The sequence below is a fragment of the Urocitellus parryii genome, chromosome 5, assembly GCF_045843805.1.
Source record: "Urocitellus parryii isolate mUroPar1 chromosome 5, mUroPar1.hap1, whole genome shotgun sequence".
Classification (NCBI taxonomy): domain Eukaryota; kingdom Metazoa; phylum Chordata; class Mammalia; order Rodentia; family Sciuridae; genus Urocitellus; species Urocitellus parryii.
In genome coordinates, this window is record NC_135535.1 from 203029416 (window position 1) to 203043625 (window position 14210).

A 14210-nucleotide genomic window follows, 5' to 3' on the forward strand; every position below is an offset into this window, starting at 1 on the left:
AGGATTGAATCCAAGATTAACTTGTGGTAAAAATGTCACACAATTTTGACATTGTTTTATTATATGTCTGGCTTGTTCTTTAGTTATTTTAAAATGCTTTTGTAAAATATTAGCATTGACATGGAACCTTTTATGAAAATTTATAGCTTCTTCTATTGTGGAGAAAATATGTATGTCATGTGTAGATTTATCTGCTAATTTATTGCCCAAACTAAGGGCTCCAGGCAATCCTGTATGTGCCCTGTTATGTCCTATAAAGAATGGATCTTTTTTGTCCCATATTAGACTTTGTATAGTGGAAAACAAAGAGAAAACAGTAGAAGAAGGGGAAATCCTACCAGCATCTTCAAGGGATACTATAGCATTAACTACGTACTGACTATCAGAAAATAAATTAAATACAGAATCTTTAAACATCATAAAAGCTTGTAATACTGCATTAAGCTCTACCTTTTGAGCTGATTGTTTGGGTACTAAAAATGTAAAAGTTTGATCAGGGGTAACTACTGCTGCTGTACCATTATTTGACCCATCAGTGAATATATTTGGAGCATTCATGATAGGGTGTTTTTTTTTTGTCATTTTTGGAAAAACTACAGGATGCTTAGACCAAAAAGACAACAAAGGATTAGATGGTAAGTGATTATCAAATGAAACATTAGATTTACATATGATTATTACCCAGGTATTTAACTCATTAGCTAACTCATCAATTTGATCCATAGTATATGGAGTAATAATTTTATTGGGAGAAATTCCAAACACTCCCTTTGCTGCTTTTATTCCTTTGAGTATTAATTGTCCTACAGCCTCAGGATACCTAGTAAGAATAGTGTTAGGAGAATAAGATAAATGTATCCATAATAATGGACCTTCTTGCCAAAATACTCCTGTAGGAATATTTTGAGTTGGTAGTACAATAAATAATAAAGGCAAACTTATATCAATTCTATCTAAATGCATATTTTCCATATATGTTTCAATGATTTTTAATGCCTTTCTTGCTTCAGGCGTTAACATGCGGGGTGAATTTGGATCTGATGGACCTTTTAGGATATCAAATAAAGGTCCTAGCTCTCCTGTTGGTATGCCTAGATAAGGCCTTATCCAATTTATGTCTCCCAATAACTTTTGAAAGTCATTAAGTGATTTGAGTTGATCTACTCGTATTTGAATTTTTGGTGGACGGACCATGGTTGAGGATAATAGAACTCCTAAATAATTAATTGGAAGATTTAATTGTACTTTATCTATTGCTATCTCTAGATTATAATTTTTTAATAAATTTGTAAGTGTGGCATAACATTTTAGCAATGTGTTTTTATCTTTATGTGCCAATAACACATCATCCATATAGTGAAATATTTGTAGTTCAGGATTTTGATTTCTAAGTGGCTGGATTGCTTTGTCAACATAAATTTGACACATAGTTGGGCTGTTAGCCATCCCTTGAGGGAGTACTTTCCATTCATATCTCTGATCAGGACCTTCATGATTTAGTGCAGGGATAGTAAATGCAAAACGTGGACTATCCTCAGGATGAATTGGAATTGAAAAAAAAAACAATCTTTAATATCTATAACTAAAACATACCAGGTTTTTGGTAAAGCAGACAATTGGGGAATCCCTGATTGAGCAGGTCCCATAATAACCATCTCATTATTAATGGCTCTTAAATCTTGCAATAATCTCCATTTACCAGATTTCTTTTTAATGACAAAAATGGGAGTATTATGGGGAGATATGGAAGGTTGTATATGTCCCTCCGCTAATTGTTGTTTGACCAGGTCATGGGCTGCTTGTATCTTTTCTTTAGTTAGGGGCCACTGAGCAACTCACACTGGTCTTTCTGATTTCCAAGTAATTTTGGTTTGTCAGTGGCCCTTTCTGAAAATCCAATCCATGTCTATTTATTCCTTGATCTATTTGAATTGGTGTTGTTATACCTTGTTTTTGTTCTCTTAATCTTTTTTCTTTTCTAAAGCCTTGTCTAGCCCTAGTAGTGGGCGCGTTAGGATTGATGTTATTTGTTAATGTCAAACCTAATTGATCTAGGACATCTCGTCCCCATAAATTTACGGGAAGATGGTCCAATACATAGGGCTGTATAGTTCCTTCACATCCTTCAGGATCCTTCCAATCTTATACCATTGCACTTCTATGGGGATTAGTCGCCACTCCTAGGCCTCGAAGCATTTTAGTGGCTTGTTGTAATGGCCAATGTTTTGGCCATTCTTGACGAAAGATGATGCTAAGGTCTGCAGCTGTATCCAGTAGCCCATTAAATTCATGTCCTTGAATATTTAGTTTTAGCATGGGGCGAGAATCTAAATTTAAAGACAGCATAGCCCAATCTACACCTGTGGAGCCTAATCCCCTGGAACCTCTTTCTACAGCACGACTGGAAAATTTATCATGTAGGCTTGGTATTATTAGTAACTGTGCTATTCTATCTGCTGGTGAAATTACTGATATACCTCTTGGATAACTAGCTATAATTTTTATTTCACCTTCATAATCGGGATCAATTACCCCAGGACTTATCATAAGTCCTTTTAGAGTAGAAGAGCTGCGTCCCAATAATAAGCCTACTGTTCCTTTGGGAAGAGGTCCTTTCACCCCTGTGGGAATGATTTGAACTCCCATCTCTGGAGTTATTACTGCTCTGGCAGAGGAGCAGATGTCCAACCCTACGCTCCCTCTAGTTTGTCTGATGAGGGATTTAATGGATAATGTGTCCTGGGCACTACCTTGATGGTGCTGCTGGGTTCCTCCATTGCCCCGTATATTTGTGGTTTTGGGCCCTGGAGCATTGGGCCCTCCAGTCCGTTTTTTGGCAATGGAGCCTGATGCCTTTCTCCATGATATAGTGGGCAAACACTTGGTCCTTGTCCGTTTTTTGATAACGGAATACCCTCTATGGTGGTTTGAGAACGGCATTCATTAGCCCAATGTCTCCCTCTACAGCATCGTGGGCAAATACCCGGTATTCTATTCCTTTGATACCTAGCTTTGTTAAACCCTCCTCCTATGGGGCAACTCCTTTTAAAATGTCCTGTTTGATCACAATTATGGCATGTTTTTGGCCTGGCATCTAAAGCCTGTTGTACTACTGCCAAGACTTGCCCTTGTTCATTAATGTCTCTACATAATTTAATATATGTGTTTAAATCTTCATGTCTCCATGGTCTAATGGCCTCTCTGCAGCAACGATTTGCTTGGTCATAAGCCAGTTGTTTTATAAATGGCATTGCCTGTTCTGTATCTCCAAATATTCTAGAAGCTGTTTGAATAAGCCTATCTACAAATTCAGCGTAAGGTTCATTAGTTCCTTGTATTACCTTAGATAATTGTCCTTGTAAATCTCCATGCCCCTGTATAGTTTTCCATGCCCTAACCGCATCTACGGCAATTTGTGCATATACGCCAGGATCATATTCAATTTGTTGCCGTTGACCCTCATAAGGTCCTTTTCCTAAAAACATATCTAGATTTCTTTGAGGGTAACTGGCTGCTGCATTTCGCCTAGCTGTCTCCATGCAAAATTCCTCATTGGCAACCTTCCATAACAAATATTGTCCTCCATTTAGCACAGATTTACACATGCTAGCCCAATCTGCTGGCTTCATGTCTAAGTTGGTAATGGATTCGACCATGCTCACAGTGAAGGGGGCTTGCGGCCCATAGGTTGTTACAGCCTCTTTTAATTGCTTCACTGTTTTGAAATCTAAAGCATGGTGAATTCGTTGCCCTCCTGCCTGCTCAAGTACAGGGCATGCTAATCTTTGGGGTCCTGCCTCAGGATTCCGTCCATCAACTATGGGAGTTGAGGGCCACTCAGCTGTAGATGGAGCTGTTGGTTGAATTACGCCCTCTGGTGATAGAACGGAGTTAGTAGCAGCCGCCTGTTGTAATTCCCCGCCTGATGGTTGTTTTTCCTCTAAGCTTTCTTTCTTTAAATTTTCCTCTGTCTGACTAGCTCGAGAGACCTTCTCTTTTGCTTGACCTAACATGTTTTCTACCATGTCTGGACCTCTAACAATTTACTTAACAGTCTTTCGGTTTGTTTTTTACTAGTTTCTAATCTACTATAAAGGTAACGCAACCCAATAAGATAGCATAAAACAAAACTGAAACAGAACGAAACAAAAACGGAACAAAAAATAGTTGTATTAATTTTCTCAGGGCCGAACAACTTCAAACCTTGAGCCAACCATTTTTCCCAGTTTGCCTGAGAAAATTCTAGGGATAGGCAGCTTGAAACAAAAACATAATAAATCAAAACAAGAACACATTGTTTTTTGAAATGGTCACCCATTCTCTCACCTTCCCTCAGGGGCGAGCAATTTTACTCACCTCCAAGCTTCAGGCGTCCCCGTACGGGCCACCAATTGCCACAGTCTGACTGGGCACAAAATCACGAGCCACTCAAGCAGGAACAAACTTTATTTTTTGAAACTGCCGCCAATGCCCCGTACACGCCCAGGAAGATTGCCAATCCACACACCTGGCGTTCTCCTGGAACCCCAGAGGAAGTTCCTCCCCTGGAATTCCCTCCTACTGAACTTCCCCAACCAATGGGAACTCTCCAGGAGTCCCGTAGCAGGCCAAGGTGAACAGCAGGAGTCCAATATCCATATGAATGCAAATCGTAACATAATCATATCATCTCAATGGCTAGCTGGCGTCACCTTTCAACCAAAAATGCCATGCATCATATTACTTGGCTGTGGCTCTTAGCACTAGGGGGCGGGTTTTGCCAGTGTCCCTTCTCCTGGCCATCCCTGCCCATACCCCACTTGCCCTCCCAGGTGATCCCGAAGAGACTGGAGGTCAGGCTGTGGGGCCAGCCTGTCATGGAATTCAGTGGCAATGCAGTGAAAGGCAGGCACCTGCCCAGGCAGCCGCCTTGGGAAAGCCCACAGAAAGCGAATTCTATATGTTTGGAAATCTTAAAGGCCAACTGATAAACAGCTGTTACTAAGAATTCCGTGGTAGAGACTTACAATTTAGTAAACCATGTTAGGGACAAAGGTATATTCACCACTTCCTCATTCTTTGGCTTCATCATTGTCTAAGGTTATTTGCAGGTATTGTCTCTGTCTGGTGGAAAGGCTACCTAGTGCTAAGTGACAGCCCATCTAGTCCCAGCTCCACATACAGTAGTGCCATATTGTTAGCATAAAATGGCCATCGTGGGGGGGGGCATGCAACCAATGGAAATTATGCTCCAAACCAGGGCTCTATCATTCTCAGAATTTGTTGGTCAGTATTTCCCAACATGCCATGGCCCACAGCTCATCCATTAGGGATCCACACACTAGGAGAGCTGGGAAAAACTCTCTGCTGGGCTGCCACTATGTTCAAACTTCCTCCATTAGCATTACCTCCTGTGAAGGGCATCTTATTTGAGTAGGTGTAAAATCTAAGGTTACTTGGGCCAGGAGAGGTCTTGGCAAGTTCCATCAGGCTCTGAGGAAAGCAAGACCCCACAAAGCCCAGGCGGACCATGGTTGTGCACCCGTGAGGAGGGGCAAGCTGCCCAGGGGCAGGAGAGGGACAAGGCATGCAGCAGGAGCCCCCAAAGAGGGACTGTGTCATGAAGATGTTGAGGCCTGGCCCTCTCTTCCCCACCCTGAGCTCAGCACCAAATTCCCTCTCGGGCCCCTCTTAGCCATGCAGGAGTCTGAAGCCCCTCAATCCTAACTCAGATCTCTGGCCTGAGGCCACTGGCAGGTGACAGTTGTGTTTGTCCTGGAACTCTGGCCAGGAGTCCATATTTTAGTGTCTATGACCTGAAGTGAGGACCAGAATCCCTGCAGATCAGACACAAAAATGGTACCACAGGATCCCCTGGAGGTCAAACCTCCAAGAGGGAGCCACGAGCCCGTGGGGCACTATGGCCTCTGGCAACTGGAGCGCCCAGCCTGGGCAGCTGCTCAGAAGGAAAAGGAGGGCCCAAAGCACACACAGCAAGAGCACTGTGTGGAGATGAGGCTCATGCCATCGGGCTAAGATTCTTGAAGAGAAGGCCGTCAACAGAGGGTGGAAAATTTCAAAATTTGCCGCATCCTCATTTGTAGCCTACGGGGGGCTCTTCAGGTCTAGAGAGCCTTGACTGGTCGACTCCCACCAGACTGTCCCATGATCCAATGCCGTCAGAATCTCCCCTCAACCCATCTGCTTCCACCGCTTGCACCCATTATAGGCTTTGGGGGGGATTATAGGGGGGGCAAAGGTGAAGAAAATTTGCCTCTTGATGCTTGTCCTCTGTGGATATCTAAGTGTTAGAGGACCAAGGTGCCTGAGGTGCCAATGGGGAGTGCCAACCTCAGGGGTGGGTGTGGGCTGTAGACTGAAATGTCAGGAGCTCACAGGGAACACGGGATCAGAAGACTCTTGGGACCGAGACCTTCACATGTCACCTTCCTCCCCTGTGGGTGTCACTGGTGAGATGTTAGGAGAGGAGTGGAGTGCGTGGGAGGGGCCAGGAAGCTGCCGGACATTTGGACCTATAAAATCACAGTGGGAGACTCTCATATAGGGTTGTTAGGGGCTTGTGTTTGACTCAGTCATTGTCTGGGTTGTTTTAATTATTTTGATTCCTAGGGAGGCATTCTCAGTTGGGACTAGGAGTTGCAAAAGCATGTGAGCCTTAGTGTGTGTGTGTGTGTGTGTGTGTGTGTGTGTGTGTGTATGTGTGTGTATTTAATATTGGGTTATGAATTGGTGAATTCGTTTGTTTGGGCTGCCATACAAATATCATAGATTGGGCAATTTAAACCACATAAATTCAGAAGTCCAGGTTCTCTGTGTGCATCTCTGTCTTAATCTCCTCTTCTTGTGAAGTCCCATTAGGTATGGGGCCCTCCTAATGTCTCCTTTAACCTTAATTACCTCTTTAAAGCCTCTGTCTCCAAATACAGTCATATTCTGAGATACATTGAATTAGGATTTCAGCATATGTATCTTGGCAGAGTGGGGCTCCGTGCAGCCCATAACAACTGGAAAATGTCTTCCAACATCACTTGCAGAGCTGTTAGGAACATTTGCGACTCACTGTGTTCAATGCAGGCAGTGATGGTAGTTTTGACCTCCAGGAGAAACAGAAGAGAATTGTCTCAGAGGCCAAGGGCACCCTGAGGGCTGGGAGCTCTAGGACTCTGTCCTAAGATGCTGTCCAAAACCAGGCCTTGGGCTTGTCTTTGAATATTTCTCACCATCATATATAGGTCTATAAACATGTGCCTTCTTCTTCCTGTAACATGGAGGGGAAAACCGACATCACCCCTGGAGATAAAGGATGCTGAACTAGAGGTGTTGCTGTCTGAGTAAAATATAAAGATGGTGCAAGGGAACTAAAAAAGGCTGAGCTCTATCAGAAAGGAGTTTTCAAACCTTAGCCTCCAGTGGGGAGCTTCTTCTGGCAGCCTGGCCTGCAACACCAGCTTGCAGCCCTTGCCATACCTGCCTGAGCTTCTGAGGGGTGACTCTCCAGCCTCTTCTAGATACCTCATTTGGTATCTGATGCAGATGCAGCCCTGAGTCCCTGCTGGGACGATCTCCTGGGCACTCAACACCTAGCGGTAAGAGAGAGCCTATGAAAAGAGAAACAGCAAGCTGATCAACAGGCTCAATAGGAAAGCAACGTTCCAGATGGGACTAGGAATTGCAATGGTCTAAGGTCCAGAAATGACGAGAAGCCCAGTGGCAAGCTGAGCTGAAGCTCAGCCTGCAGGGCCAGCTCCATGTTCCCACGGGGCTGGGAAGGCTCCCTAGACAGGCTCTCCAGTGGGCCGACCCACCCAGCGAGCGAGAGAGGCTGATGTGATCCTGTCGATCCGAGGGCCAGAGCTGCGGGAGGCAAAGGCCACAGACAGGGCCCAGGCAGCCACCCATCTTTGGCAGATCTGCTCTCTCCCCACCACCATGGCAGGTGATTCGGCTGATTCCAGGCTAGGGGCCCAGACGGGGGCCAAGAAGGCACCTGTGAAACCCTGAGACCAGGAGAGGACCGCACCAGTGGGAGGGTGGGAGAGCTAAGGGGAGCACAGATGTAGGGAGAGATAAAGGGAAATTGATGATGAAATACCTCCCACTCCAAATGGGCCGTAAATCAAAAGCACAAAATACAAACATGTGAATAAAATGCTAAAGATGACAGCCAGCAAAACCAACAGTCGGATTGCAAATTTACCCCAGATTTGTTTTGCAGCTTTGCTATTGAGTTAAAATTCAAACGGCATAAGTTTAATCACTCTAAAGTATACAATTCAGTAGTTTTTAGTACGTCACAATATTGAGCAATCCCCTTCTCTTTCTGGCTCCAGTTTTTTTGTTTTTTGTTTTCATCATCTCTAGGTAAAACCCTGTGCCTGTTCAGCAGGATTCCTACTGCCCTCCCCACAGGCCCCACAACCACTAATCTGCTTTCTGTGTCAACGAGGTACCCACTCACTCTGTTCACTCCAGATTAACTCTAAAGAACATTCCCATAGAGGTTTTAATAAGAATGTTAAAGATGACCCAAGTATCATTGAACGCACAACTTGAGTTTTCTTTTTCTTAAATTTATTTTGAAATGCTTTCTGACGCACAGAAATGTTGCAAGAAGAGCACCGAGAACTCCCAGATCCACGTGAGGCAGATCCCCTCTACTGGCCTCTCCCTGCGTTGGCTCCACCACCCTCTCGGTTTCTGCTTATTCCCATTTTCATCAGTTCTTTTTTCCTGAACCATCTGAGAGTAAGCTGCAGACAAGAAGCCTCGTCAGCCCTGAATAAGCCAAGCCAGCATTTCCCCCCAACAGAGATACCTTTCTGCACCATCACCAATTCCAGAAATCAACTCTTCCCATCCAGGCCACAGACCCGTTCAAATATTGCCAACTGTCCCCACAATGTCTCTTTCATTTTCAGGGTCCAGGATTCCACTGGAAAGCACACATTGCATTTAGTTACAAGGTGTCCTCAGTACTGACCACTCAGAAGGAGTCCTCCGTCTGCTCCTGACTGTGAAAAGTCAAGGCTTGGAGTGTGTGTGATGCCCTCTGTTCAGGTCCATCCACTGTTTCCTGATGGTGGATCTCGTCTTGCATCCTTGGCAGGAAAATCACAGCAATGATGCTCAGCTCTTCCAGGGCATCATAGCAGGGGCACATGACGTCCACCCACCACACCTGTGGTGATCTGAACTTTGGCCACCTGGTCATGTTGGTGCTGTCGGGTTCTTGGTGGCCAAAGGAGCCATCCTTCTTTTTGTTACTGATTTTCATTTTGAGATTTTGCCATCATCCCTTGCCCCTGTTAATGAGCAGAGTTATCAAGTTTTTGGTGTGGTGAGAACATGGAGACCTATTACCCAAGAGCTGTGGTTGGAAAGGATTTCAGGGTAACGGCTGACTTAGAACCCCAGAGCTGTGCTACGCGCCAGGAAGAGCATTTGCTGAATGGTAGGTGACGAGCTGATTTGGAATGGAGGGAACATTCAACAATGGATTTAAAAGACATGATTGTCCTTTAAATCATTTGTGCTTAATCTCTCTGGTGCCCATCGCCACGGAATACAAAAGCCAAAGAGAACTCCAGTCAGGACAGCCACATAAGAATGTGGACATGTTCATACACAAAAATGAAGTCTTTTGAACGTTCACTTGAACTTGAGTTTGTGCAAAGAATAGCAATGATTTCTCAGCATGGTATTGGGTTGTTTGTTCAACAGGAGTAGAGATGGGATGGGAGCAGTATCTTGGTTTTCCATGAATTTGAGTTCTGGAAGCCCAGTTGATGGGCTTTAAGTTAGGGAAGTCATAAAGGGTGGATTTCCGTGATTCTTCAGGACGAGAATTTTCCAAGCACACTGCTTTGTTTATTTCCCAGTCTTTTTTTTTTTTTTTTAATTTGGATGTGTTTTCTGAGAGCTGTGACTGTGCACGTAGCCTCAGGACCGTTGAGAGTCTGAATATTTTATCAGAAGGATCGGGAAGATTTCTTGGCGACCACCTGCCCAAGCTATTTGGCATCTCCCAAGGTGGACAAGCAGAGCAGATCTGCTCAGCCTGGGCAGCACCAACCGGCAACAGACTGTTCCTGCTCTTCTGCGAGTCTCTCAAGGGCAAGTGCTTTATTTACTGCATTGGTGGGACCTTGCAGGGGCTAGGATGTTTCAGGGGCAGGCCTCAGAAACCCCATCTCAAATGGGTTCTAAAAATCAGGGCAGGGATTGATTCATGCAACCGGCAGTCCCGGGGCTTTGGGACTGATGTCAGGACCTTTGCCCTCTCTGCAGCCCAGGGTTGGAAGGAGGGCGAGGAAGTGGTCATTGCAAAGGGTTTCTGGAGTGAGAAGGAGAAGGAGAAAGTGTGGCGCTTGATGTTAGTCCTACTCCGGAGGCTTAACCAGTAAACTAGGACCAGCAGTGAGTGTGGGGCAGGGAGAAAGCTTCCCAATCTTGCTTCCCCCTCCATTCCTCCACCACCACAGCTGAGCGAGCAGGTAGAGCACAGCCCAGCAGGTCTCCCTGTTCTGGAGGAGTGCCGGCCTCCCAGCTCCCAGCTCCCTCGTGCTGCAAACCCACTAGGGCCATGTGTAGAGGAAGGTGTGGGTCAGAAAGGACGAAGACAGCTTCTGTGACCCACAGGAAGAAGAAGAAGAGCAATGCAAAAGGAAATGGGCCAGAAGACAATGGGCGTTCACAGAATCGTGGCAGCAGCGCTGGAGACTAGAAAAGATGCCAGCCCCACCGCAGATTAGGGAGGTGCACCTTTTAAAAAGATTATTGCCAGGTGTGTTGGTATAGCCTTGTAATCCCAGCCACTCAGGAGGCCAAGGCAGGAGGATCCCAAGTTCCAGGCCAGCCTCAGCAACTTAATGAGACCCTGTCTTGAAATAAAATGTAGAAAAGGGGTTGGGGAATGTAGTTCAGAGGTAGAGTGCCCAGTACTTCCCCCACCAACACAAATTAGCTATCATTTCCTATATTTGAGCAAGCTATTTTTGAAAATTTGGTGAAAGCCAGAATTGGTTTGATTTTTAGGAAAATGGATGCTTGTATTCTCCTGATTATTGTGTTTGTTGGTAATGGTCCTTGGTGGACAGTTGGGCTGTTAGTATGTAGCAACATGTAAAAGTGTTCTTGACTCACCAGTGTCACTTTATGAAACCCCCCAGAAGCACTACTTGAACCCTCTGTTGAGGGTTCCGAGTGGCTTGACTCCCTGTGCATTATTGGATGCTTTCGTGAGCAGCATCTCTGGCCTCCTCCCATCAAATACCACTCCCATTCCCAAGTCGTGATGCTGGAAGATGTCTGCAGACATTACCAAACGTCACTGGGAGTGGGGACAGGAACTCTGCCCTGGTGGAGAAGCATCGCCCTGGAAAAAACAAAGCCATGAAAGACAGGGATGGACGCGCTGGGAGGTGCACGGTCCAGAGCTGCTTCTGCATGGACAGCAGCCAGGGGCGGAGGGGGGACCCACCCCTCAGGGTCACTCCAAAAACCAAACCGAAAAGTAAAGGTGAAAATCAGGAAAGGAACTGTAATCCATATGGCCTGTATCCCCACCTCTTCACAAGAACTTGGGCCAATTGCTAGAGAAATACAGATAAAGTGACCAAACTGCCCTTTGGCTGTGCGTGATGGGTTCCTTCCCTGGGGTCCCCACTCTCTGAACAATTTCCTTGTAGCATGAACATCCATCGATGCTTTTATGTAACAGCTTTAGTGAGGTATAATTCACACCCTGCACAATTCACCCACTTAAATTTTACAATTCACTGGTTTTGAGAATGCTCACAGTTGCAGGCACCCTCACAGTCTATTGCAGAACATTTTCATCACCTCCAGCAGCAATCTGTCCATCAAAAGTCACTCATTTGCTTCCAAACTCCACCCCACACCTAGGCATTCACCAGTCTGATTTCTGTCTCCGTGGATTGACCTCTTATGAACCTTGTAGTATGGGTCTTCCGTGCTAGCTGCTTTTCACACAACCTGATGTTTTCCAGATTCATCCATGCTTTGTTAAGTCCCTCACATGGTTGCATGATATGCTCTCGTCTGGATATACCACATTTTATTTACACATCTGTCATTAGATGGCGCTTTGCTTTTGTTTTTTTCACTTTGACTACCAGGAATAAGGCGGCTACGGATGTCCATGAATAAGTTTGTGTATGGACATATGCTCTCAGTTCTCGTGGATATGCATCCAGTGTCAGTGGTGAGCAGACGTAGGACTATGTGTAACCTTTTGAGTACCTTCCAGACTGTTTTCCACAGGAGCTTGTGCTACGTTTTTTTCCTGTAACTGTGACACTGCCCTGAGAACAAGCCACGAGGGCCCTGGTATTGTTGTCAGAGTCCTAGGTGAGACACCCCTCCCTGGACGTCCCAACAAATTAGTTCTGGCCACTCACTCCAAAAACCAAATTGAAAAGTAAAGGTGAAAAGCTGGAAAGGCACTTTAATCCACATGGCCTTGCTGGGAAGTCAAAGTGATATCAACATCCACCTCAGCCCTGTCTTTGGGGCACTGACATGAAATTTAGGTTTAAATAGAGGAAGAATGGGGCAGGGGCAAGAAGTCTGCATAATTAAGCAGACTTGGCCGAACTCTGACCTGGTCAATCGTTATCTAAGTTCTGGTTCTGCAAAGAGGCTCTGGACACGTCCTTATCACTTGAGGGTGAAATCTACATTTGTTGCTCAAGATGTTTATCCATCAGACCTGGGATCTGGGAAGGGGGCCATTTGGTTCTCACGAGATGGTTGTTTGTGCTTAGGGGTAGGGTAGTCTCCTCACTGGGTGATCTGCCTGCTGGTCTCCACCATTCCTAGAAAGTATAAGCCGATGGCTGGAGACTTTCAGGTGCAACATCAGGGATCTGGAAAGAATGTTTTAAAGCTTGTAGTTGAATGTCCCTAAGAAATCTTGAAAATAACTTTGTTGTTCTTATCTTGGTGACTTCAGCAGGCCTCGGAAAGGGAAGGAGGACAGCCAACGAGGTGTAAGGTGCACTCACGGGCTCCTCCTGGCTGACCCGTATTGTAAGAATGGATTCTAGGGCTCTACGATGAGTTCTAATTTACCAAGAAAAGAAACATCATCTGAGTTTGGGAAATGAAGTGAATGTCCTGAAAATGTGACAGTGTGTGGCAGGCTACCCTTTGCTGGGCACCGTGCCATGGCTATCGTGTGGCTTCTTCTCCTTCACGCTATTAGACGGTTGTTATTTAGTGCCCAATTCACAGATGAGAGAACCAAGGCCTTGGGAAAATAAATAGCTCATCCAAGCCATTTAGCTGTGATGCCAACCAGAAGTGTGCTGAGGGCAGTCTTCCTCCAGAGCCGTTCCTGCCCACTACTTGGGGCCATGACAGTGGGTCACGGTGCCATGTCAACTGCAGAATGCCATGTGGTGGCACTCAGGTCTACCATGGATCCAACACAGGCAGCCCTCCTCCACATGCATGGGTTCTGCAGCCAGAGAGTCGACTCACTGCAAACTGGGCACCACTTACACACACGACGCCCGTGTCTACACTGCACAAAACACACTCTTTTTTCTTGTCATTATTTCCTAAACAAAGAACTGTAACCATTATTTCAATGGCATTTACATTGAATTAAGTGTGATAAGTCATCCATAGATGGTGTAAGTGTACAGGATGATGTGCGTGTGTTACACCACCCACAGCAGGATGTGAGCATGTGCAGATTGTAGAACCAATTTCCTGTGGCTATTAAGGTCCCAGGAATTTCCAGAAAGAAAAGTGGTTCTGTTTGCCACATTTCAATATTTATTCAGTGGGTCTGTTTCAACATAAAATTGATAGTTTGTTTGTTGTGGAATTTAAATAAGGAATGTTCAGGTTAGTATTGGCCTATGGAGTTCCCAGGACTTGGGACTTTCAGTGCTAAAAATGTTAACGTCCTGGGCAAACAGGAAAAGGCTTGTCACGACATCTCCATGGACTTTCCTCACTGTGACTCCAGAGTGGGGACATGGCACTTTGAATCACAAAAACGAGGAGAAAGCAGGAAATGAGCTGATCTTTGGATGCTGAGAACCCACCCTTGACTCTGGGTGACCCAGGGCCGCTCCAGGGATGGGGACTGTTGGGAGTCTCCCTGAGAACTCCCCAGGCCTTTCAGACATGGCGGTGGGCAAATTCCCAGTGGGCGGCTAGAACTCCCCGGGCCTTTC